General features: G+C 38.8%; 1 pseudogene; it reads left to right on the forward strand.

Moving 5' to 3' along the window:
• Window positions 1-665: 665 nt before the first annotated feature.
• LOC119620327 (large ribosomal subunit protein eL33 pseudogene) lies at window positions 666-996 on the forward strand (annotated as a pseudogene).
• The last annotated feature ends 4581 nt before the right edge of the window (window positions 997-5577 follow it).

Consider the following 5577-nt stretch of genomic DNA (forward strand, 5'->3'; position numbering starts at 1 on the left):
TGCACTTGTGATAGAGCTACACAACTGGGTTCTGGTTAGTGGAATGGTAGAAATCATGCACTCCACTTCCAGGCCTGGCCACAAAACATCACGTGCTATCGTTTCCTTAAGTGCTCTTTTTACTTATGAGCCTGTTAAGTGTGAAGTATCCAAGGGTGGACTTCTAGGAAACCAGAAGATCTGAATCAGCATATCCAAAACACATAATAAGACTTTGACATAAGCAAGAAATAAACCATTTTTATATTGAGCTGCTGAAAATTGTAATATGCTGATGAATGCAGCATAATTATTTCCTTTAAACATTGTAAACCTAGAACCCAGCACAGTGCCTAGTATATAGTAGATCTCTGTAAATATTTGTTAAAATAATAAAAGAAAGGAAAGAAAGAAAAATGAAAGAAAGGGAGGGAGGAAGGAAGGAAGGAGAGAATCCACTAATAAACTTAACCATTCCTTATTTTATGTGAAGCGATCACTCTAACCTATCTACATCTCTAATTTTACCAGTCGTGCCCTCCGTTTTGATAAGGAAGACTCCCTCCTCTGCCTCCTATTTATTTTCTTTAACTTATACACTGTAAGAAAATACAACACCACTTTTGTCTTCCCACCATCTTGGATCCTGGGGAGGCCTGCTGGCAATAGGACTTCTAAAAGGAAATATGTCTGGAAGGCTGTTGTCCAAGCCATTTTACGGGCTATAAGCGGGGTCGCCGGAATCAAAGGGAGCACACAGCTCTTCTTAAAATTGAAGGTGTTTATTCCCGAGATGAAGCAGAATTCTATTTGAGCAAGAGATGCTCTTATATATATAAAGCAAAGAACAACACAGTGACTCCTGATGGCAAACCAAACAAAACCAGAGTAATCTGGGGAAAGGTTACTCCGGCCCACGGAAACAGTGGCATGGTTCATGCCAAATTCCAAAGCAACCTTCCTGCTAAGACTATTGGATACAGAATCTGAGTGATGCTGGACCCCTCAAGGATTTAAAGTAATGAAAAGTCAATAAATGAAAGTGGATTTATGAGGAAAGAAAGAAAGAAAGAAAGAAAGAAAGAAAGAAAGAAAGAAAGAAAGAAAGAAAAGAAAGAAAGAACGAACGAACGAACAGAGAGAGAAAGAAAAAAAAAGAAAGAAAGAAGGAAGGAAGGAAAGAGAAAGAAAGAAAGAAAGACAGACAGACAGACAGGAAGGAAGGAAGGAAAGAAGGAGAAAGAGAGGAAGGAAGGAAAGAAGGAAGGGAGGGAGGGAGGGAGGGAGGGAGGGAGGCAGGGAGGGGAGAATACAACACCACTTTAGTGATAATGTTGGTACTCTTCATAATGGATTAAAGTAAGAGCGTCTATTCAAAATTGTTCCTCAGACATTTCCTTTTCCAGAAAGGAAAGCCATCCTGAGCATTTCACCTTTGAAGCTGGAGTGAAAGTGATGCAGTCGGATAAGCTAGAGGCTCTGGATGGGGCAGGAGATACTACACTAGTACTGAGACCCTGCAGATAAGATGAGCCCAGTAGTGGAATGGAAAGGACAAGCAGAGCTTTCAGAGGGTCACCTTCCTTTCCTTCCTTGTCCTCAGCCATCTCTTCCCACAGACTCTCCACTGAAGTAGTACTGGGGAAATGGGTGTGAGGAATCTGAGCTAGCAAAAGGGTAGGAGCGGGGATGGAGGAAGAAGAGGAAGTGAGGTCTCAAGATCAGCAGCTGGAAGGAAGTGAGAATCTCAGTGCTCAGCACCGGCAATTTTTCCTGTGTAAGGGCCATTCGTAAATTTAGCTTAAAGACTTTTTAGGCTGTCTAATGTATGTCTCAATGTTAACTTAATTCCAATACACACCATTAGGTGATCTCTAGTTAATTTTTACAATTAAAATTGTTCCTAAGGTTTTACAAAAGGGAAAATAAACCAAACACTTCAATTTATATTAAACCTGTCCACATTTGAAAACCACACATGTATTGTTTCATTTATTATTATTTTTCTTGTATTTCTCCAAGATTCCTTTGGAAATAATCACTGTTGGAAACTCACTGATGTATCCAGGGAGACAGTTAGAAGCCTAGTTTCAAACATATGGCAAAGTAAATACATAAAAATATTTGGAAATGAATTTTTCCAACCATAAACATTCTTACTAATGCTTGGGAAAGCACAAAAGAAACTTTTATAGCTCTCTGGTGGTGATTTGATTTAAGACAAGAAAATTCTGGTAATCGTTTTTCTCCTGCGTACTTTATAACTTTTGTTCTTTCTTATAAGGGAAAACATTTTTGTGGGACTATAGCTTAAACTGAAGAAATGCCTATTTTTATATATCATATCACTCAAGTCCATTTATATTCTGCCTTTTTAAGGTGTCCCAGCATCAGAGTAATGTATAATTTTCTTTGGAACTCTTGACAAAACATTCTAATTCACAAGTCTTTAAACACTTCAAAAAGATTATATTTTCATAAATTTCATATTGTCTCTTTCCTGAAACGACAACTTCAGTTTAGGGAAATTTCCACACAGCTTTGGGAATTACCAGTTTATAAGAAGCCTATGTGTTCACTACCACATTTTGAAATATATAGGGATGGTTTCCTTGGAATCCTCCCAGGAACCCCAGTTTCAGAATCATGAATATAGAGGACATACTTCAAGAGTGACCAGTGAAGAATAGGACTTTCTTGATGCAAGATAATACAAGAAGATGGGAAGGAACTGGATTAGAATAGTGACTTTCAATCTCTAGCCCACCTGACTATAAGGGGTATGCTACCTTTATTCAGAATAAAAAAAAGTATTTGCAAATATAGATTAAATAATGCTATTATTTCTGGAGATATTCTTAAAAGTTGTAAAATATCAAAGTGTTGCTGAACTCATGATAACTCTTGCTACTATCTGTTCTCCATCAGTTACTTTCAAGTAGAATATTGGTTTGATATCAAGTAGCTATGGTTTGAATGTGTATGTCCCTTCAAAATCCACATTGAAACAATCCCTATTGTGGTGGTATTAAGAGGTGAGGCCTTTTGGAAAGTGATTAAATAACAATGAATGGAATTATTGCCCTTATAAAAGAGGCTTCAGAGAGCCACCTGACCCTTCCATCTCCTTTACCATGTAAGAACACTGTGAGAGGCACCATCTTGTAAGCAGACAGCGAGCCATTACCAGACACCAAATCTGCTGGCCCCTTGATCTTGGACTTCCCCGCTTCCAGAACTGTGAGACATAAATTTCAATGATAAATTACCCAGTCTAAGGTATTTTATTATAGCAGCAGGAACAGACTCAGACAAATGTGTATTAGCCCCATTACTAAAACACAACCAGAGGAGGAATTGGTTTAGCTGAGAACAGAGGTGTCCTGGGAGGTAAATAAATCTCTATTTCAATGGAAACAAATGGTCTTCCCTAGATGTTTCCCATTTATCAATGAGAGTTGTCATCCTTTCCTTCTACTGCCAATATATCTTGTTAATAGCTGCAGAGGTATGTACTGTGCTTAGTTACAGGTTGTTGTTTTCATTGACTGGAGGCCCTACTACACTCGGATAGACTTCTCTGATGACAATTGTCTGCATGGTTCAAATAATAAATAACCTTGCTTCAAACCCTGTCCTAGGCTCCACCAACCTGCTAGAATATCCAGGTGCCTCAGTTTGTACTAACACATTTGTTGGTGTTTGCTTGAATTGTGTTTGAAGACTATAGATACCCTTAGTTACCAGGCTTTCCTGCAAGACTTAATCTGTCTCATCACCTGCTACAGATGGAACTTGGGCCTATCCTACTCCAGTGGGAGGGTTTATTGCCATCCCTAGATTTACTGTTCCAACTAGTCAAGTGCCATACAGCGTCGTAAACTGTAAGAATGGGCACCAAATGGAAATGTTCTCTAAAAGGTAATACAGTTCTTCGTTTAGAAAAAGAATGTTCCTTCCTTTCCAGAGAGTTCCAAACTGCTTTTTCTTCAATGTGCCCTCTACCTTAATTGAACTAAACTTTCATCTTGAGTACTGTGAGCCATGATAGGTTTTATTTCCAGATAGGATGTTAATGAACCAGATTGTGTTAAATTTTCAACTCTTTATCAGTAGTCTCTACACTAGGACACATGAAGACTTCTCATAGGGATGTGAACATGGAAAGTTTTAAGGGAATCAAGTTTCTTTTCTTAACTTTTATATGTTCGCTTCCTTGAAACTGATCTGCCTGAGAATATGACTGTGTTCAAGGAGTCTGCCAATTTTCCTCTCCCACCCTCCCTTTCACTATATAAAAGTGAGGCGAACAGCCCAGCCATCCTGAATTTAATATGTACATTATGCCAGGGTGTTAAAATCTCTGGGAGTGCCAAAATAGAAGAAGTTCAAAATATTGCTGTCCGTGAAGCCTCATTTAAGTAAGTCACCATAAATCCACAGTAGAACTTTATATATTTCCCTCTCTTACACACGTTTCTGTGCATAGTGTTAGAAATGGGGTGTTTTGGCCCACGTTGGAATGTTCTGCATTTAGACATATCATAGAGTAGAAATAGCAACAGGGATGACTGTTTTGTTTAATGATAATTTCTTTTCTTCCCTCTACTTATGGACAAGAAAAATACATTTCATCTGAAAGAGACAGCAATAAAAACATCCAGGCACAGCGGTTCACATCTGTAATCTCAACACTTTGGGAGGCCAACACAGGCAGATCATTTGAGACCAGGAGATTGAGACCATCCTGGGCAACGTGACGAAATCTTGTCTCTATAAAAATTAGCTAGGTGTGGTGGCACACAGCTGTAGTCCCACCTACTCAGAAGGCTGAGGCAGGATGACCGCTTGAGCCTGAGAGGTGGAGCTTGCAGTAAGCTGAAATCACACCACTGCACTTTAACCTGGTCAACAGAGTGAGACCTTGTCTCAAAAAAAAAAAAAAAAAAAAAAAGAAAGCAATGAAAACACAGCAAACAGAATATCAGAAATGTATACAAAATGAAATGCCACCACAGCACCTGATTGTATCCAGTCGGCAAATTGAGTTTTTTGAACTCCTCTTCTCCAATGATCTTTTTCTTCATCCTACCTCAGGCATCAACTTCCAGGATTATCGATTATATTTTATTTTGCCTTGTCGTTTACAATAACTGCAACACCTCCAGAGTCTCTCACCACCACAGGTACTCACCCATAAAGAAATTTAACCATATCTTCCATTCCCTCCTGTTAGTAAAGATAAACATTATGCTCTGATCAAAATCCAATTTCTCCATGTGGGTACAGGTCTCAACCTTTCTGTGCTCAGGAACTGGGAAGAGTGAGCTATGATCACACCACTGCACTCCAGCCTGGGTGACAGAGCAAGACCTCATCTCTTTAAAAGATTGTAAAGAACTGAGAATAGCATTCCCACTCTTTTCTACATCATCAATGTTCCCCTCTACCAATTATTTGCTATCAGTATCAAAACATGCTGTCATTTTTCCTGTGTTAGGGATATCCTCTTAACCTCACTTCCTTAGAAAACTACAATCCCTTTTTGTTCTCATTTCTAACAAGATTCCTCAAAAGAATTATCTATATGTCTATACT

This window comes from Chlorocebus sabaeus, chromosome 7, assembly GCF_047675955.1.
Source record: "Chlorocebus sabaeus isolate Y175 chromosome 7, mChlSab1.0.hap1, whole genome shotgun sequence".
Taxonomy (NCBI): domain Eukaryota; kingdom Metazoa; phylum Chordata; class Mammalia; order Primates; family Cercopithecidae; genus Chlorocebus; species Chlorocebus sabaeus.